Below are 22325 nucleotides of genomic sequence, written 5' to 3'. Positions count from 1 at the left end.
TTACAAATGTTGTCCAATAATTCCATCAATTTTTGAAGTAATAGATGCTTATTTTCTTTTTCACATATACCATTTGATTCACCATAAAGCAGAGATGGAAGAGCACTTTAATGCAGGGGTTTGCAGTTGCAGAGTGGAAGAATCTGGTGGTCATGGTGAGAAAGGGACACTTTTTAGTTTTTATTTATTTTTGTTATTAAAATACTGAGTTTATTTCACTTGTATATTTTTGTCTCTTATTTTCATGTCTGACCACCGCTACTACTGTGTCCTATCATAACATTCCATATGTGCTTAAAACCATGCAAAGGCTGGATTTTCATCTTTAAAAACCGATGTTTTGGACAACACATTTTTGGCAATGGAAGCTAGACAACATTTATCAACACAGTAGGGAAAGTTCTCACTCTGCATTATGAAAAGGACAGCCGAATATCAACTGTTACAGAAAGGAAATAAGAGAAAATTTGTAACAAACCGTTTAAACTATTTTCCTTAAAGAGACTTCATCTACTGCTAGAGACCTTGAACAGCTTCCTGGTCAGTCATCCAGAAGCAGTTCTTCACGTAATTGATAAATTTGGCTTCCACTTTGGGAGGAGAAGCCCCCTTTTCCACAGTTGCTTGCATTTTTGCTCTAATGTCTTCTTCCACAGAACAAGGTCCTGTTGGTGTTTTAGAAGTTTTTTTTTTTTTTTTTTTTTTTGTTTGCCTTTTTTTTTTTTTTTTTTTCACCATTGCCGTGAGTTATATCAAAAAAAAGAAAAGATTTTTCTAATAAGGCATAACATTTCTGCTGCTTTTTTTTTTTTTTTTTTTTTTTTTTTTTTTTTTTGAATGATTCTTGACCTGCTGATGTTGGTGTTGATGGTATTGAGTCTTTTTCATTCTGGTTTGATGTTTGTGCAGTTTTGGCTGGAGTATCTCATATAGATTTCTTCACTGGAGATGTTTCTTCAGTTTCATCATAATTAAAATCATCATCATCATCATCTGTATTATCATAATCTTCATCAGCAGCATGTTTTACTTTTTTCTGTGGAACTTCACTACCATTTCTAGGGGCAGATCGCTTTCCAGATATACTTAAGAGCTTCATATTCTCTTCCTCTTCATCTTCTCACTCTGCCTCTTCCTCCACAGCTACTAAGTGCTGTCCACTAATATGCCCTGGCCCTGAACCACACTTCAACTGTAAGACCATGGGTGGTAGTATTTCAAAGCCCCCAAGGGAAACCATTGGCTGTACAGACATTTTGAAAGTACCAGTATTATTTCAACTGGACTGCCTTTATAATTCATTGCCTCTGCTTCAACAGTGTGCAATTCATCCTATGCACCAGCCCCTAAACTGACTATTCTTAAAGATAACTATACATTTTTCATCATTATTCATGTTAAAGTGACAAACTTTGTCAGTATTTAGTTCATAACCAAAAAGATAGTTCTGGGGTTTCAGGGGGTTCATGTCCATGTCCATGGAATTTTCCACTGGGGTGGTGGCAAGGACTTAGGTGGGAGAAAAAGTGGACAGAGATAAATGACTACTGCTCCAGAGAACAGTCATGCAGGATGGAATCACACCAGCACGAGGGGGCCACTTTTGCAAACCGTCATAGTAAGGAGGTGATGCTAATGGTCTCCATTGCCCTTTGCTTCTGACTGTCCCTCCTTTCCCAATACAAATTGTTTCTAATATTGTGTGTTTAGATATAATTTGCTGGATTAATATTTGGTGGCTTGAGTTTCATCATTGCATATATCTCATTTTATTCTTTAGAACATGATTTGAAGCTTGAGCACAGTAATACCTCATTTATTCAGTGACAATAGTTGTTTTGTGAATTTTCCAAATGATAATAGTTATAGGGGCTACCATATATTGAGCCCTTATGTGCTGGCACTTTGCTACATACAGTTGTAGTCAGCATCCTCTAATATGGCCCCCATGACCTCCACCTTGTGAAATTCATGCCTTGTGTAGTTCTACCCCCTGGAGGGTGGCTGGATTTAGTAACTCTGAGATGATAAATGTTTGCTTTTTTGACCCAGTAACTTGTGGGGCAATTTGTTACACAGCAATCAACAATGAATACTTCAGATACACCATTTCATCCTTACAACAATCCAATGAAGTAGGTATTACAATATTCTCATGGGGTTCCCTGGCATTGCCTAAACTCTCAGGCACTCTGCTTCTCTCTCTGCTCGCTCCCAAGGCTGCACACTTAGGTGGCCCTTCCTATTTCTGGCTGTCCTTTGGAATACTTAGCCACCTTCTCTCTCTATCTATTCTGCTGCCCTCTTGTAAATTAGCCCCTTCTTGCTATTGACTCTCCCTAGCACTCAGAAATTTAGCAGAAATCATTTTCTCCCTCTTGTTGAGTTGTAAAGTAACCAACTCATCTTTATGATGATGCCAGCTTAAGATGTTCCCTGGAGGTATCTCTATGCTTTGAACTATATTTTCCCCACAACAAAGGCATTAGACTGTTGCTTTTAGAATAGTTTACTGCTTTCATGTGTTTTTAAAAAATTCTCCTTCTTGAACCATTTTTCTTACAACCTGGGATGGATTGCATAATTTGTATGCAAAATGGAAATCGATAGACTCTGAGTAAGGGCTGAGGGCCACTTTCTGTGCCTGTGCATTGTGGCCATTTTCTCCTAGCACAGGTTCCCAGCTTTTTTGGGGGGTAATTAGGGTTGATAAAAGTTCATTTCTACGTAAGTTAGGTATTATTCTATTTTTTTTTTAAATTTCATTTTTTATTTTTCGCAAAATTGGACATATCCTTATTTTATTCCTGGTTAACTCCAGTAACCTTATAACTTACGCATTCCACCAACATTCCATTCCTCTAAGCCCTCTTTTCCACAGTTGCTTGCATTTTTGCTCTAATGTCTTCTTCCACAGAACAAGGTCCTGTTGGTGTTTTAGAAGTTTTTTTTTTTTTTTTTTTTTTTGTTTGCCTTTTTTTTTTTTTTTTTTTCACCATTGCCGTGAGTTATATCAAAAAAAAGAAAAGATTTTTCTAATAAGGCATAACATTTCTGCTGCTTTTTTTTTTTTTTTTTTTTTTTTTTTTTTTTTTTGAATGATTCTTGACCTGCTGATGTTGGTGTTGATGGTATTGAGTCTTTTTCATTCTGGTTTGATGTTTGTGCAGTTTTGGCTGGAGTATCTCATATAGATTTCTTCACTGGAGATGTTTCTTCAGTTTCATCATAATTAAAATCATCATCATCATCATCTGTATTATCATAATCTTCATCAGCAGCATGTTTTACTTTTTTCTGTGGAACTTCACTACCATTTCTAGGGGCAGATCGCTTTCCAGATATACTTAAGAGCTTCATATTCTCTTCCTCTTCATCTTCTCACTCTGCCTCTTCCTCCACAGCTACTAAGTGCTGTCCACTAATATGCCCTGGCCCTGAACCACACTTCAACTGTAAGACCATGGGTGGTAGTATTTCAAAGCCCCCAAGGGAAACCATTGGCTGTACAGACATTTTGAAAGTACCAGTATTATTTCAACTGGACTGCCTTTATAATTCATTGCCTCTGCTTCAACAGTGTGCAATTCATCCTATGCACCAGCCCCTAAACTGACTATTCTTAAAGATAACTATACATTTTTCATCATTATTCATGTTAAAGTGACAAACTTTGTCAGTATTTAGTTCATAACCAAAAAGATAGTTCTGGGGTTTCAGGGGGTTCATGTCCATGTCCATGGAATTTTCCACTGGGGTGGTGGCAAGGACTTAGGTGGGAGAAAAAGTGGACAGAGATAAATGACTACTGCTCCAGAGAACAGTCATGCAGGATGGAATCACACCAGCACGAGGGGGCCACTTTTGCAAACCGTCATAGTAAGGAGGTGATGCTAATGGTCTCCATTGCCCTTTGCTTCTGACTGTCCCTCCTTTCCCAATACAAATTGTTTCTAATATTGTGTGTTTAGATATAATTTGCTGGATTAATATTTGGTGGCTTGAGTTTCATCATTGCATATATCTCATTTTATTCTTTAGAACATGATTTGAAGCTTGAGCACAGTAATACCTCATTTATTCAGTGACAATAGTTGTTTTGTGAATTTTCCAAATGATAATAGTTATAGGGGCTACCATATATTGAGCCCTTATGTGCTGGCACTTTGCTACATACAGTTGTAGTCAGCATCCTCTAATATGGCCCCCATGACCTCCACCTTGTGAAATTCATGCCTTGTGTAGTTCTACCCCCTGGAGGGTGGCTGGATTTAGTAACTCTGAGATGATAAATGTTTGCTTTTTTGACCCAGTAACTTGTGGGGCAATTTGTTACACAGCAATCAACAATGAATACTTCAGATACACCATTTCATCCTTACAACAATCCAATGAAGTAGGTATTACAATATTCTCATGGGGTTCCCTGGCATTGCCTAAACTCTCAGGCACTCTGCTTCTCTCTCTGCTTGCTCCCAAGGCTGCACACTTAGGTGGCCCTTCCTATTTCTGGCTGTCCTTTGGAATACTTAGCCACCTTCTCTCTCTATCTATTCTGCTGCCCTCTTGTAAATTAGCCCCTTCTTGCTATTGACTCTCCCTAGCACTCAGAAATTTAGCAGAAATCATTTTCTCCCTCTTGTTGAGTTGTAAAGTAACCAACTCATCTTTATGATGATGCCAGCTTAAGATGTTCCCTGGAGGTATCTCTATGCTTTGAACTATATTTTCCCCACAACAAAGGCATTAGACTGTTGCTTTTAGAATAGTTTACTGCTTTCATGTGTTTTTAAAAAATTCTCCTTCTTGAACCATTTTTCTTACAACCTGGGATGGATTGCATAATTTGTATGCAAAATGGAAATCGATCGACTCTGAGTAAGGGCTGAGGGCCACTTTCTGTGCCTGTGCATTGTGGCCATTTTCTCCTAGCACAGGTTCCCAGCTTTTTTGGGGGGTAATTAGGGTTGATAAAAGTTCATTTCTACGTAAGTTAGGTATTATTCTATTTTTTTTTTAAATTTCATTTTTTATTTTTCGCAAAATTGGACATATCCTTATTTTATTCCTGGTTAACTCCAGTAACCTTATAACTTACGCATTCCACCAACATTCCATTCCTCTCCAGTCCGGCCCGTCCTTGGCTGGATGGCAAGCATTTCTGAAACCCCGCTTACATTGGGGTGTGACCTGATGATCGCCTCCTCGCCTCCAGCGTATCTCCATTAAACAATCTGGGGACTCTTTCTGGGATTAAATATTGATTGTTTCAAAAGATGAAAATTGAATGTTTAGAGTGAGGAATTGGCTAATTAAAGCTGGACTTTGCCTATTGAAAAGTATCAAATAAGTTTTTGATGATTAAACCAGTAATCCTGATTTCTATTAAATTACATTCAAGTCTGAATATGGGGGTAGGAAAGAAAGCATGATTTCTAATTGAATGATAACCTCTAATATAATGAAAGTCATTTAAATGCAATATAGATACTTCTAATTAATGTATTGCTTGAGATATATTAGTAGTGACGGAAGTAACACTGGTAGTGGTGATAGTAGGTAGCATGTTAGGAAGGGTGTTGGAATACCTACTGTTGGACATGGATGCTGACAAGCACCTCATACACATTCTCTCTTTTAATCCTCAAAAACCCCTATACTGTAGGTACTAATATCCCACAATTTATAGCCTTATCTTAATTTCACAAATTAGCTTGCTCTTTTTTTCCCCCCAAATCCTATCAGTCCTGTTTTTATCAGTCAATAAAATTTCATGTTTCTTGTTCTTCTCTTATAGGCATGTGCAATACAGCAGTTTAGGGAAATGAAATATTTTCTATCATGAAATATTATATTTCTCTAAATCAAAATTTATTATAGCTCTTTGAAGCTTCCACCTGGGGGAATTTTCTGTCATATAAGTCAAATAGGTTCTATTTGTTCTGCCCAGTTTAGCTTTTCTCTGTACTTTGCTGGATAAAATAAAAAGATGTGACAAAAGGAGACAAATGTCCACAAATCCATCTCCTTACAAGTTAAAATCGGTAGCTTTTATGATTTCTTTGGCAAGGAGCTCCTTTTAGAAGGGGGTAGTAATTATAAATAATACTAATAGCTGCTGGCTGTAGTAATAGTCCATTTGTCTTAGAACTCTTTTATGTACTCGTGTTTTTCCAAGTGAATCAAGCTAGAATAAAGTTTGTAGTATCTCTATTATACTTGTGGTCTAGAGATGTGTTAGAAAAAAAGTAATTTTCTTGTCTATTATAATGTACTATAAGGAATTATCAAGTATTAATCCAGTTATCATGCTGTTAAAATCCCCAAATCTCTATGTTCAAACTTGTTTAATTTAGAGGAATGACTTTGGTGGGCCGGTGGCTCATACCAGCTACTTGGGAGGTTGAGGTGGGAGGATCACTTGAGGCCAGAAGTTTGAGACCAGTCTGGGCAATATAGTGATACTTCATCTGTAAAAAAAGAAAAACAAAAAGAACAATGAACTTAGTAGGCAATTTTAGATAACAAACAGCAAAAGAGAAAAAAAGATAAATATTCTTCAATCTGTTTTGAGTGATTACTTTTGAGTATATGGGCAAATAAAAGCCAATCCTCCCAAATGCATCCTTAAAAAACAAATCCTTATGTATTTCTTATCAGAGGTTTATGTGTTTAAAATAATTTAGAGAGAACTCGACAATTGTGTTGTGACAGGTCTCCCACCAGGTTACTTAATGAAGACTGGGCAGTGAGCCAAGGCCATGGTGCCCAATCAAAGAGTGGATGTCCCTGAGAACCCAAACATCCTAGGGCATAACTGGGAACCTGCCAAGGAAAACAGTCTCATTACACATCCACAGTAGGCAAAGAGCCAGAAAATTAGCATAAAGGTAGCTTAGAGATAAGGTGGCTCTCTAGAGCTGTCCTGCTGCCATCAGGGAGCGCCCTATATGTAAGTCCTAATAAACTCATCTAATGGTCAAGCTGGACTTGTCTGAGTCAGTCTTTGGTCTCTTGGCTCCTTTCCAGCTTGCGGGGGTAGGGGGATTTTATAGTCCCAGGTTTCATTTCTCTTCTCTTCTCTCTTCTGTTCTGTAGTTTCGTTCTTGTTGCCCAGGCTAGAGTGCAGTGGTGTGATCTTGGCTCGCTGCTACCTCCGCCTCCCAGGTTTAAGTGATTTTCCTGCCTCAGCCTCCTGAGTAGCTGGGATTACAAGTGCCTGCCACCACGCCGGGCAAATTTTTGTGTTTGTATGAGAGACAGGGTTTCACCATGCTGGCCAGGCTGGTCTCAAACTCCCGATCTCAGGTGATCCACCCGCCTCAGTCTCTGAAAGTGCTGGGATTACAGGTGTGAGCCACCACACCTGGCCCAGGTTTTTCACATAACAATAATTTTGGTTAAATGTATAAATTATTTTAAAGGAACCAATAAATTCCACACCAGTCAATGTGCTCTTGGTTCATTCAGTTTCTATGTTTGGGTACACTATATAAAAATAACATGGAATAAGAATGGAGTTTTGGAGAACTGCTGATTACATTTTTAAAAAGTCAAGATCAAGGTGAATCATACCTATCGCAAGAAATTACATTATGTCTAATCAAAGGATAGATTCCAATGAATGAGAACAAAATAAAACAACTACTTCAGGTATTTTATTATAAAAACAAAAATGCATATCTTGTAAGGATAAATGCCTTTAGTAGTAGTCTCTTTGCTTTGGCATATTTTCATTTGCCCAACTACTTGGACTTATTTGTGATCACCTCTGAATAATCACTTCATAGTAAGTTATTTAAGCTAAAATCAGGCAGTGATTCAAGGTAATAAATAGTTCCAATAAATAATCAACTTTTCAAGGATTTTGACTGTCCATACTGCTCAAATGCCTTAATACATGTGGTAAAGTTATCAGATCAGAAAACTGAAACTCCACAACCCTTTACACAGTCTTGATGTCTTGTTAATACTATAGTCAACTTAGCAATGGAATTTAGCATTTTATTCTTTCAAATTGCTTTCTCTTGCAATATCCATATTAATTGTATTTTTATTCATACTGAAGTCCTAAATTTCCAGGCTTGGTACCTTCATTCCAATTAGGATTCAACCCTCATCCTTATTCCTCAATTAGAGCCACCGGTTTGCTAGTGCTTGCTTTATTATGTATTTTATATCCTCTTTTCCTCCCTTTGATTTCATTAGCTCAGAATCGTATCAAACCAGTATATTCTCATTATTTTACATAAAATTATTTAATATTACCTCATAGCAGATAGGATAATATCCAGAGTCTTCAGCTTGGCATTCAAGATATTTCGCAACATAAACTAAGGCACAGATGTTTGATCTGATTTTCCTTTCATTTATTTTGCATTGTGCTCCAACCAACTTTAGCTGTCTTGGAAAATGCTGTTCTCTTCCTTGCCTCTATTTTTCACTTCTGAGGTTCTTTTTGCTTTCATCCCTTAATGCCTATCCCCGTCGAAGGCCTCTTAACCTCCTCAGATCATTTCAGTTCATGGCAATCTTTCCTGCACTTCAAGTCAGAGTGTCTCTTATTGTCAACCTCACTGTGCACTTCTTTAGGATATATGTTTCTTACATCTCTCCTTTGAGCATATTTTAGAGCCCTTTAGATAGCATCTGGTTTATTTTTTAAAGTACTCAAATGAAGCTACTTAGAAGAATTGAATACACTCAATTTTATTATGACAAAAGATGTGCTGTGACACCACTTCTACCTTTCTCAGACCCTAGTTCTCTCAACTTCCTGGGATATATGGGTTATGGCACTCAGGTTGTGAAGATTTTTGTTAAAAGAACATTTCAACAAAGACCTTGATTCTACAGCTCTCTCACTATTGCTTCTACAGTCGCCACAGAATGATTAACAAATCTAATACTGTTTTGGATAAATATGTATATGGAGCAGATTAATCTGAAATTGGCAAAAGTTCAGAGGCTATGAAGAATCAGATTTGGGGAGAAAATCTGTTATGAAAGCTAAATTAATGAACCTATTTTGTTTATTTTGCAACTATAAATAGTACTATTAAATTTTTTACCTGGACTTTTATGGTTTTATTTGCTCTGGAAATTTTATTTACTAAAAAGAAATCTTTCCAGGTGGTCTCATAAATTATCAACATGTTCCAGAAATTTCAACATAACACAAATTAAAAATATATCTCCTAAGTATAAGTTAGTTCAACCATTGTGAAAGAGAGTGTGGCAATTCCTTAAAGACCAAGAGGCAGAAATTTGACCCAGCAATCCCATTACTGGGTATATAGCCAAAAGATTATAAATCCTTCTTTTATAAAGATATATACACGTGCATGTTCATTGCAGCATTATTTACAATAGCAAAGACATGGAATCAACCCAAATGCCCATCAGTGATTGACTGGATAAAGAAAATGTGGTACCTATACACTATGGAATACTATGCAGCCATAAAAAGGAATGAGATCATGTCCTTTCCCCTGACATGGATGAAGCTGGAAGCTGTTATTCTCAGCAAACTAACCCAGGAACAGAAAACCAAATATTGCATATTCTCATTTATAAGTGGAAGCTGAACAATGAGAGCACATGGACACATAGGGGTAGCTATGCACACTGTGGCGTGTTGGTGAGGGTTGGGGGAGGGAGAGCATGGGGAAGAATACTTAATGGATGCTGGGCTTAATACCTAGGCGATGGGATGATCTGTGCAACAAACCACCATAGCACATATTTACCTGTGTAACACACTGCACTTCCTGCACATATACCCCTGAACTTAGAAGAAAAAAAAATATATCTTAGACTACCACATACATATGGAAAATTATTTGAACACCTGTGTATATTCTTGAAATTATAAAAAATAAAGTCATTATCTATACTGGTTCAAAGGGTTCCAAATGTTGACCAGCTAATCAGTTGATTAAAATACAGAGTTAAAAATATCTATCTTTTAAAATAGGTCTGAGTTCACTTAGAGCTGAGGAACTAGACCTCAAATGAAGATGTAATAGAGAGTTGCTTTCAGTTCAGAAATTGTATTGGCTAAGAACGTCTCATTCCAATAAGTTTAAGTTCCTATTAGTTATGGAATTGGGACAATCTGAAACAGTAATCCATAAAAGAACTTACGGAAAAGACCATAATTTTCTGAAAGAAAAATAGAGGGAATGTGATACACAGATTTAAACAGAGTTTTTGTTGTTCCATGGACTGTCGATTTATTTTGGAAGCTTTCCTCTGAATGGTAGTGGGTTGAGGGCTGGAGGGAAAGAGGTGTCACCACACAGGGTAATGGGAAACGAGTTCTTGGAAGATGAACTAATCTATGTTCCTGGCCTAGTCTTACTATGAAATAGATACATCACCTTGGGAAAGCTACCTAACTTCTTAGTATATCTCCTCATTTACACGTCCTCATTTTAATATTTCCTTCAGTGAGATAATGAGGATTAGGTGAATTACATAGCATAGTGCCTGGCACCTATGCACTTAATAACCATTAGCTCCTTTCCCTTCCATTGGTAATAAAAAATGATCTAGTTATAAAATTATGTTGTGGAAAATAAGAATTTTATTTTTTAAGGACTAGGTATTTGGATTATTAACAGAATAATATAATATAATATATAAATGTATGACCATCTGTTCCCTCATATGTTTTTCCAGTAGAAGTATAACATAAGCCATATGTGTAATTTTTAATTTTCTAGTAGCTGCATTAAAGTAAAAAGAAAAGGGAAATTAATTTTAATTTTTGTTTAACCCACTATTTCCAAAATATTTCAATATGTAATTAATATGAAACATGATCAAGGAGATATTCCACATTCCTTTTTTTTTTAATACTAGATCTTTGAAATTCAGCATGCATTTCACACTTACAGCACATCTCAATTCAGAATAGCCACATTTTGAGTGCTCAATAGCCACTTAGGATTAGTAGCTGTTCTTTTGGACTATGGAGAACCAGATACTTTTTGTGGGAGTAAAAAAAAGGAGGGCAGAACTATGAAAGACTGAGGACTTAACTAAAAAGCCTTGTTTTTCTTTTTCAGTTTTTATTTTAGAATCGGGGTATATGTGCAAGTTTGTTTTAAGGATATATTATGTGATGCTGAGGTTGGGGGTATGAATGAACCTGTCACTCAAGTAGTGAGCATAGTACCCAATAGGTAGATTTTTCAGCCCTCTCTCCCGCTTCTATTAGTCCATAGTGTCTATTGTTTCCATCTTTATGTCCATGTTTACCTAATGTTTACTCACACTTACAACTGAGAACTTGTAGTATTTGGTTTTCTGTTCCTTGTTTGCTTAGGATAATGGCCTCCAGCTGTGTCCATGATGCAGCTAAGGACTTGATTTTGTTCTTTTTCATGACTGTGTAATATTCTGTGGTGTATATGAACCACATTTTCTTTAAACAATTGATGGGCACCTGGGTTGATTCCATGTCATTGCTATTTTGAATAGTGTTGTGGTGAACATATCAGTGCCTGTGTCTTTTTGATAGAATGATTTATTCTCCTTTAAGTATATACCCAGTAATGGAATTGCTGGGTAAATCTCCAAACTCTTCTCCACAGTGGTTGGTCTAATTTACATCCTCACCAGCTGTGTGTGAGTGTCCCTTTTTCTCTGCAGCCTTGCTAACATCTGTTATTTTTTGACATTTTAACAAAAACTATTCTTACCAGTGTGAGATGGTATCTCACTCTGATTTTGATTTGCATTTCTGTAAATCTTCTTTTGAGAAGTCTCTGTTCATGTCCTTTGCCCACATTTTAACAGAGTTATTTGTTTTTTGGTTGTTGATTTGTTTAAATTCCTTATAGATTCTGGATATTAGACCTCTGTCAGATGGTTAGTTTGCAAATATTTTCCCCCATTCTGTAGGTTGTTTGTTTATTCTCCAGATAGTTTCTTTTGCTGTGCAGATGCTCTTTAACTTAACTTTTGTTTTTGTTGCAATTGCTTTTGAGGACTTAGCCATAAATTATTTGTCAAGGCTGGTATTCAAAAGGCTATTTCCTGAGTTTTCTTCTAGGATTTTTATAGTTTGAAGACTTACATTTAAATCTTTAGTCTATCTTGAGTTAATTTTTGTAGATAGTGATAGGAGTGATAGGTAGGGATCCAATTTCATTCTGCTGCTTATGGTTAGCCAGGTATCCCAACATCATTTATTGAATCAGGAGCCTTTTCCCCATTGCTTGTTTCTGTTGAGTTTGTTGAAGATCGGATGGCTGTAGATGCGTGGGCTTTATTAGTGTTGTGTTAAACTGATAGGAGGGTATTCATACTGGCAGAAGCTGAGGTAGTGTTATTGAACAAGGTATTCATCAATATTCTTACTTTCAAGCAATAGAATGTTTGGTTAACTTAAGCAAAAATGAGATTTTAAAAGGCTACTACATGGTTCACAATCTCTGGGACTGCTGGAAAACTGGACTTGGAGGCTATATAGGCAGAGAAAAAGTACAAATCATTCTGCAGAATTTGTCCATTAAGGCAGTGCTACTGAGAATGTGTACTGCCCTTGGAGGTGCCCCAGAGCTCAACACTGGACAATGGAGACAATGCTAGAACTCCTTCAGTTGTTACCACCTTTGAAAAATGGATGCAACCACTGTCCCTACAGTCAATGTTGACAGAGTGGATTCTGCACACCCCCTGCTTCTTTACATCCCAGCTTCCAAGCCCAGGCTAGTCTGGGTGCATCTTATTAGAAGAATCTAGATCATGTGATGCAGCTGCAAAAAAAAAAAAAAAAAAAAAAAAAAAAAAAGGAAGGGGGAAGAATTTTACTTCCCACAGTGGGTAGTAATGAGAGGCTCTGCCTCTTATCAAGATTCATGGAGTAGGGAATTCCCCACATATGGAGCTGGATAGGGCGGTTGTTACAGTCCAAAAAGAAGACAATGCTCAACTAACAAACCTGGGTTTTCTAACTATCCAGTGGGATGGGATGGGGGCTCCTGATGATTTAAAAATCTAAGAAGAATTTAAATTAGTAAAAAACTTTTATATATATATATAAATAAAATGTTTCCTTCCCAACATAAGTATAATACTCATGAAATAGTGACTTTGTTTCATGCCAGAAATATAACAAGGGAATTTTATAAAAGCTTTGAAAGTATGTTTAGTTGACCTTCATTTTTTCTGGAAAGATAAAGTTCTAAAATAGTATTTAGAAACCAAAGGATATTCCAAGAGCAAACACATAAGTGTGAATGTTCCCATTTTGATATTTAAAATAATTTAAGTACCAGGACAATTACAATGTATAAGAATTTGAGTAGGCTAATAAATAACACCCTTATTCTCTGCTTGAGTGTAGAACTATTTGAGAAATAGTTACATAAGTCAAGCAGATGAAGTTGAAAATATCATTCCTTTTATTCCTGGTTTGAAGAATGTGGCTTAAATAAGAGGAACAAATGAGGTTGCTAATGTTTCCCTGATGGACAGCTATCTAGTATCACTGCCTCCCACTTGCTGGTTTGGATGGCTAGGGAAGACTAAGTCCTCATTGTCTAAGAGACCTATAAGGAAACTCTACCAGGTTTGGAAATCTGATCTAATAATTTCCACCACCAAAATAGTGGGTGAGTAGGGTGTGGTGAGCAGTGATGAAGTGGTGATACAAAAGTGATATGGTTTGCCTCTGTATCCCTGTCCAAATCTCATGTCGAACTGTAATCCCCACGTGTCATGGGAGGGAGGTGATTGGATCATGAGGGTGGCTTACCCCATGCTGTTCTTGTGATTGTGAGTGAGTTCTTATGAGATCTGATGATTTTATAAGGCAATTTTCCTGCCCTTGTTAACTCGCTCACTCTCTCCTGCTGGCATGTAATATGTGCCTGCTTCCCCTTCCACCATGACTGTGTGTTTCCTGAGGCCTCCCCAGCCATGTGAAACTGTGAGTCAATTAAATCTCTTTCCTTTATAAATTACCCAGTCTCGGGTATTTCTCTATAGCAGTATGAGAATGGACTAATACCAAATGCCTTGCTCTACTTGGAAACTCTCCATAGGGAATCATGCAGAGTTCCTCATCACATACCCAACTTTTTGTTTCCGTAAATTGTTTGGCTTAACAATTGGTCTATGGCTCTGCAGGCCTGTGGGTATACGTCCTACTTATGGTAGTACTCTTACCCTCATGGCACCATTCTCTTAATTCCAACAAGGCACTACTGTGGAGCATTCAGGGTCTGCTGGTGAGCTGTGTAGGCTTTGATACAGAAGGCTCTAAAAATGAGTGAGAATGGTATGTTATCTAAATTAATTCCAGGATTTTGTTTAGAGGTCACTTTATTTCTCCTCTCACATTAGATTGAGACATGTGGTCTACTAGAGCTCACCAGAGGATATGCAGTGAGATTAGATGACAACAGAAAGCTATTCCAATAACAAAATGCCACCAATATAGAAGTACCCCACATCTGAATATCTGTACTGTTACCAAATTGTCAGGGACAAACTAAAGTTCAAAGATTAAAATCACAAAGAAATTAAATTCCAGAAATCTTAAGTTAAACACCAAGACATTTAAAGTCCCAAATCAAATTATCTTATCCCTGTGAGTTACAAATCTAAAGAATTAAATTTTTTCTCAACTAGTTTGTATACAATAGAATTCTTTTAGAAAACATTACCTTAAGGCTCACTTAGTGGATATCTCTTTAAACATCTGTTACAGGTCCAGAAACACTGGCCCAACACAAAGTCTTGAACTTCTTTCAGGAGAGAATGTATTGTCAGTGACATGATGAACAGTAAGTGAGATCGAACAACTCCCAGTAACTCCTTATGAATAAGTCTTGTAAATAGCACATTGTTACATTTTTTCTGAGGAACTGGAAATCTCTTCCCAGTTAAAGTGAGAAGTCAATCTCTCATCCAAAACAATGGCGGTGCCACCATTCTAGGGCAGAATCTGCAGCCTCATGCTCCAGAATTTGCCCCACATATCCAAGGGTGCTTGAGCCACTCTCAGTACAACTGGTGCAGCAAACATCAGCTGCTAGACTGAAATTTCAGCCTGAGTTTTCTTAAGCAATGGTTATGTTACAGGCAATATCACACACAAAAATGGTACAAACCCAGTAAAATTTCCCAGGCTCCAGGTATCTGCAGGGTGTTTGGTAAATTGCTCTCCTCAAATTCTAGGTCATCTTTTACATATCCTAGTATCTACCATTGAATTTAAGGGATTATTCAAATCAACTCTTCCTCAATGCAGTGATCTTGTCCCTTTGAATCAAATTCTCACATGCCATTGTTTAAGAGCATCCCATTGCACCTCTGTGCAGGTTCACACACCTAAAGGAAACCAGAAATATTTACCCTAAAATATACCTCTTTGACATCTTTTGAGACAGCTATTCAAAGGGCCTGCAGATCGGACTAATGCTTGCCAAGCTGCCTTCTGTGGAGGAGATTTGCATCTATAGAGGAAAATCCAAGTAAGGGAAATAAACAGGCTTTCTTTGAGGCCCCTCGCTTGTCCAGATGTAGGAAAGATTAACTCAACCACAGGCTACCATCTATTCTTTCTGAGAGCTACCAATGAGATTTTTGTCTACATAATAAGACTGCTCTTGCTAGCCATGCCTTTCCTCTTCTCTCCCTCCCATAAACTGTCTTGCCACACTCCAAGCCCCCATTCTTTCTATAAGCTCAAGATGGTATAAAATAGTCAACCATCTGGCCCTTCCTTTGAGTTTTCACATTTTGTATGACTCCTGTGCACACATGTGGATATTAACAAATTTTTATGCCTTTTCTCCTATTAATCTGCCTTTTGTCAGTTGATTTTCAGCAAACATTCAGAGGGTGAAGGGGAAGGTTTCCCTTGGCCTCTACATGCCCCAAGCCACTCGTAAATCTCATGGAGTGCTTTGATGTAAGACACATACTGGATCATTTGAGTGGCTCCTATGCTTTATATAATTGTACATTCTTTTGTAGTCCAATACATTTTCATGGTTGCAGTTCAATATATGATCAAACTGTTTTTGAAAAACACATTTCACAATATGTATGTGTTCCCTTTTCCCTTTTAGTAGTGGTAGAGATCAAACTTTGCAATACTTGAAATATTAATTTGATGATAACCAAACTGATGAACATTGCAGAACTCATTCCCCGCTGAGCTGTGGTTCTCTTTCTAAAGACAGAAAGAAATGTCAGTTACAGTTTTGCCCCATATATTTGATACAAAAACAGCTGATGAGCTCACAGTATACATACTATCAAAAAGTGTACCTATCTCCAGAGGAGACCAAGTTTAAGGCCCTGAAGATTTGAATCTCTTCTCTGAACAGGTGTCAACCAACCTGGGGGCACATTTACAAATGGCATCCTGCTGTCAGCGCATGACGCCTGGTTGTTTTTTCTAATCTTCATGGGAAAGGTTTCATCCATTGGGATAATTGTAGCTTTTTAACACATTTCACTATAATTAGTGAATCTGCATGTCAGTATATTCTAGCATATTCCCTGATTGAATTGGAGACCGTTTTAGTTCTCCCCATGACCCGTCAAAGATAAAGAATTTGTTTACTGTAAATTGCACACCACTAACTCCTATATGCCATCTGCCACACTTAACTGCACACTGCTACAATTTTCTAATAGCTCTTTGAACTTAAGAAAAATAGTCAGAGGTGTTAATCATATATGCTAGGGGAATATTTACCTCTCTATACCAACCTTTTTCTTCTTGGTGGGATTTTCATTTTAGTGTATTAAGATGACATTGTGTTTCTATCAAATAATGTACAGCAAAGCAGGGTTTAGAGATTCCCCCTAGTGGCTGCCATCTAACATTTGTGAGAGGAGCACTTGCAAGAAAGGGTAGAAAGTTTTATTATACTTCAGAGGAGTTTAGATTTTTAACATGGCTCTTTATGGTCAGGTCACAGGTTATTTCTGCGCAGTTTACCACTGGAGCCATCTCACCTCCTCGTTTATTGTTTTCTCCTCTTTCCTTCCTCTTTTATAAAAACTTTGGGTAAAGAGAAAATCTATATGCCATGTTCTTGACTTATTTCTCACACTGTTTGTTATTCCAAATGGTTTTTCTTAGCTGCCATTTTGGAAAGGGTAATAAAGTTACTTTAATGCATTATTAACCGATAGACCTTGAATGGTAATTGAATGTTCCTATAGAACAAGGTCTTCCTTCAAAGAAAAGAATTGCTGAAATTTACCTACCAATGGTGACTCTGGATGGGTGGTAGATGGCCTCATTGGTTAGAAGTGCTCGGTGGCCCTAATACTGTAATAGCTGCCTTCAAATGAGATATCTGTTCCTGTGGAATCAGAATGATTCATTTTTTCTTTATAAAATAAAACAAAACAATAACAATAAAACCACTACCCTTCAACAAAGTATTGCACTTCATTGCTCCTTGAGAGTTTTGTTTTTTTCATTAGGATAATCTTAGAGTATACTGCATGATGGAGGAAAGCCAGCTGGCTAGACTTGAAGGACAGGTTGAATCTCTTTTTCAACATTTAATATTTATGTTCTCACATATATACCGAAACATTTGAGGATATCGATGTTACAACTTTCGGTTGTTATCTCTGAGTCATTGCACTGCCAGAGCCCTCATTTAACTAACTGTGATGAAAGAACATCATAGATCGTCTGCCCTGCAGAGGACAAGCTGTAAACTTTTCCTTTGAAATTTATCTTTTGTACTTTGATATTTTCGTTACCAAATGTTCCCTGTGTTTTATATGCTTGTGGATATAATGGAATTGCATTTGTATTTACGACCAAATGTCAATGACTTTTAAACCTCACCCAGTTTACTTGCAAGGTTCCTTTTCCCAATTTTTTTCTGAGACTCACTGGGACCTGCTTACACGTAACCATGAGTCAGTTATTTTAGAAGAAACAGAAATTCAGAACTTTGGTGTGGATCCTACTGAAGCTGATACCCAGATAACCTTATCTGTCAGGTACATCCAGTCAGGTGCTTACCAGTTCATTGAAGCCCAATCTCCTGAAGTCACTGTGAGCAGCCTCAAGTGCCCCAGGAGATTCACAGAGATATGGCTTACTTAAAATTTCTCTTTCTCCCAGTCCTTTCGCTTCTCTTGCTGATTTCATCACTACCACCACTATCTTTTGCACTGGTTTTGTCCACCCATGAGGTTTCATCTCAGTGATGAGGGGAACATGTCTTTCCTCAGTACAGCACTCAGGAGGGAGAGACCTAGGATAAAACTACCTGGGCCCTAATTTTTTATCAATTACAATAGTTTAACTCTCTGGATACTATTGTAGTCAGTTCAGGATGCTATAACAAAATAGTGTAGATGGATGGCTTATAAACAACAGAAATTTATTTCTTATACTGCTGGAGGCTGGAATTTCAAGTTCAGGGTTCCAGCATGGTTGAGTTCTGTTGAGGGTCCTCTTCAGGTCTGCAAGTTGCAGACTTCTACCTTCTTGATCCATCCTCATATGGTGGAAAGAGGACTAGAGAGCTCTATGGGGTCCCTTTTCTCACTAATCCTATTCATGAGGGCTCTACCCTCATAGCCAAATTACCTCCCAAAGGCCCCACCTCCTAATACCATCACCTAGGTGGCTAGGACTTCAACATATGAATTTTGGGGGAACACAAACAGTCTATTGCAAATGCAAGTATATAGAGCCATTTCTCCAGACACACAGTGCAAGAGTGATTTAATAAGGATGAGTTTCAAGTCTGACCAAATACGGGATCCAGAAGCAACATGCCTGTCTGGAACACAGGTCAAAACCCCTTCTGTATTATGGCAAACTTTCAGCTGGAAACCCTTATTGTCCTTTTTGGTAAAAAGACATATATATATATGTCTTTTTACATATATATACATATATATATATATGTATATATATGCCATAGGTTTGTATTCCTGTTGAGAGGCCCCAAGCTTAAGAAGTTTCCGGTATTATAAAGGAGGCTGTTGGCATATACATATATACACACATATATATACATATATATATATATATATATGTATATATATATATAAACCTCCTGAGTATCTGGGATTACAGGTGACTACTACCATACCTGGCTAATTTTTATATTTTTAGTACAGAAGGGGTTTCATCATTTTGGCCAGTCTGGTCTCGAACTCCTGACCTCAAATGATCCACCCACCTTGGCCTTCCAAAGTGCTGGGATTACAGGTATGAGCCACTGCACCCGGCTGGACATAGTTTTATATTTTGAACTTTAGTGTTGATGGTGGTTTAAGTGGAGAAGAGAAGTCATAGTTCATGTCCTTTATCTTCCACGAGACTCCTGTTCCCTATATAAGTAAGTGGCATTAAATATATATATGTTGAAAGAGGATTTTTTTCCCGCTCTTCCTCTTGAGCCACACCAAGCCATTGGGGGAAGGAATGGCATCTCATTTCTATCACTAATTACATATAAGTCAGATTTTTACTCAAGCAAAACCCCGTGTAAATTTTTATGTTATCTGTGATAAAATATTGGAGATACTCAGAATTAATGCATTCATTTTGCTGGTGTATGTCAAATTAAATTTCTGATATGAAAATGGAATGACAATGTGAAAGCTGGGGTTAAGATCGTCCTTGTCATGTAAAGAATATATATGGGCAATAGATTTTTCAAACTTGAAATAATAACATTAACTCACCCTTAATGAAAAGGTACATGAATTTGAGTAATAAAAAGATCTGAAAATTATGTCATGGTGTTTCCTGGCTCCTTTTCCTCTTCTTTAACTAACTATGTTCTCATATTTTTATTCAGCTAATGTCTATTTTAATTAGGTTGGGTATTGAATATACCTGGATGAATTAGATACAATCCTTCCTCTTGAGAAGGTCATGGTCAGAAGAAACCAGATACGTTAAACACACACAGACACCCATGCCCCATACAAACACAACATACTGCACCTTATCAAAGACTTTAAAGTGTCTGAGATTTCACCCTATTTGAATGCTTAAAAACTGAGCCTGCTATAGTTTCAAGGATGCTGGCAGAAGACATGAGATTCCTGGGTCAGAGAAAAGAACTTTATTATTTATGGCACAGCAGACAACATAAGCTTCAGTGTTGCCATAGATTTATTTCCAAACCCCACCAAGTTCCGTGGGGTCTATATAAAGAGGACCAGGTAGATATGCACGCCATAGGTTTGTATTCTTGTTGAGAGGCCCCAAGCTTAAGAAGTTTCCGGTATTATAAAGGAGGCTATTGGCAAACTTGCTTAAGGTTCACCTTGGAGGGAAACATTATCTTTATTAAGATAGGTTAGGAAAAAACTTGCTTTCTCTTTTCTCAGAGGGATACACTCTCTCTCTCTTCTAAGGTAGTTTTCCATACAAACATCCTTAAAAAATTGTTGAAGACAAAGGCTGTCAATGTCTTCATTCAAATAATAAAAAATATAAGAGATTCATGGAGAATTGCTTCCCAGCATTTATATAATGAAATTAATAGCATTAGAATAGGATACATTCTGTGGATGAACTATAGGTATGCTACAGAGGAGGACACAACCACATCTGCTTTGGGGAGTCTAGGAATAAGGGAAGATACATTTTACCTTGCTGTGGAGGGAAGCAAAATCCAGACAAGGTAAACTTCAGATCAGGAGAACACTCCCTGCTGCTCTAGGACTGCCCTCTAGTTGGTGGAAAGCCTTCATCTCTCAGGCATTCAACTCTGGCGACTTTCTACAGAATGGCAGGGTGATCCATGATCCAAGCTTCCTTGGGCACTGTTGCCTTGGACGCAAATTCCAGGTACAGCACCAGGGGATCTGTTTCTCTTGGTAATCCTAAACATTTATGCCACTACAAGTTTTCCTCATTTTAAAGCTTCCTTAATGGCTTTATTTGATGGGGTTAAGGGAACACTTTCTCTTGGGGTTGAGGAACAGAAGAATAGCTGTTGGTTTTGACAGTTTACTCCTCATTCCCTGTGGATTGCATGTTTATGACATGGAAGCCTGGCCTGAATAAATGGAATCATGGAAACAGAACTTTAGAACTAAAAAGTTCCTAGAGTCATCTAATTGGTACTTTCTTTTTAAAATTTCCCTAACTGCCTTCTTTCTCAAACATTTTGATTGCTTACTTTGTGTGTTTCAAGCGGGGCATGCAAAAATGAAGAACAGCCTTTCTCCTTCAGTTGTTCACAGAATGGTGGAGATGGAGAGAAATATTCAGTCAATTACAACTTACAAGGATAAATTCTAAGACAGAAGAAACTGCAAGGTGCTGTGGTTAGCAAACCTGATTCAGATAAGGTTATCGTTAGTGAATTTTCAGAAGAGATAATTCTTAAATTGGGTCTTGAAGGGTGAGCATAGGGTATTTAGGAAAAGAACTGGTAGGAAGGAGGTGGTGTAAGTCACACCAATCAAGGGCTTTACATGCATGCTAAAGAGTCTGGATTTTATTCCAGTTGGTAATGGAGAACTTCTGAAGGAAGTTTATCAAGGAATGATATGACTAGATTTGCATTTTGGAATGATTACCTTGGCAGCAATTTGGAGAATAGATTGAAAGGAGAAAAGCTGGAGATGTAGAGGTCAATGAAGATATTGTTACTGTGACCTTAGCAGGAGATTGATGAGGCTCTGCCTAATATCATTAGCATACAGACAAAAGAAGTGCCTGGAGAACAGCAGGGAAATCAATAGTATTGGTGAAAGATGGGGAAAAGTGGGAGCGAGCAAGGATGCAAAAGTGACTTTCAGGTTTGTGGTTGGGCAACTGGGTAGATGTGCTGTTATAAAACAAGATCTGGAGAAAGAAACTTTGGTAAGAGTTGAGATTAATTCAAGTCTTGACATACTGTGACTTAATTATCTCTGGATCATTTATGTAGACATGATATCTGGATTTGGACCTATAGAGATGGGAACTCTATTCAGCTTTTTCATTGCTAGATCAGCATTTATTCCAGTCTTCCATTTCTTTCTGTGGCCCCTTTTGAAGTCATGCTGCAGTGATGGACAGAATACTGCAAAGCATTTTGGGCTCTCTACTTCACTAAGCACATCTTTCTCATCTGAATGCTCATACACCTAATGTTAGTTCTTTCATGTAAATCTTTGCTTTATATTGAATGTGACTTGAAATTATTGTAAGGTTCACATCTTTATTTGAAAATCATTTAATTCAATGGTTCTATGTCATGAAAAAGTTTTTCATCTTTTCTCTCTGTTGGAAGTGGTTTGATTGTTTGGCAAATGTGCATAGCATTCTCAGAACTCTATTCAGTTTGCACAATCTGTTATAC

At 37.5% G+C, this 22325-nt stretch overlaps 2 pseudogenes; both read right to left on the bottom strand.

Annotated features, from left to right (window-relative positions):
- Positions 1-481: 481 nt before the first annotated feature.
- On the bottom strand, positions 482-2841 carry LOC105547325 (annotated as a pseudogene).
- Positions 2842-2861: 20 nt separating this feature from the next.
- LOC105547324 overlaps positions 2862-22325 on the bottom strand; it is a 76273-nt pseudogene continuing 56809 nt past the window's right edge.

This window comes from Mandrillus leucophaeus, unplaced genomic scaffold (assembly GCF_000951045.1).
Source record: "Mandrillus leucophaeus isolate KB7577 unplaced genomic scaffold, Mleu.le_1.0 Scaffold385, whole genome shotgun sequence".
In the NCBI taxonomy this organism is placed as follows: Eukaryota; Metazoa; Chordata; class Mammalia; order Primates; family Cercopithecidae; genus Mandrillus; species Mandrillus leucophaeus.
This window is presented reverse-complemented; position numbering and strand designations above follow the sequence as displayed.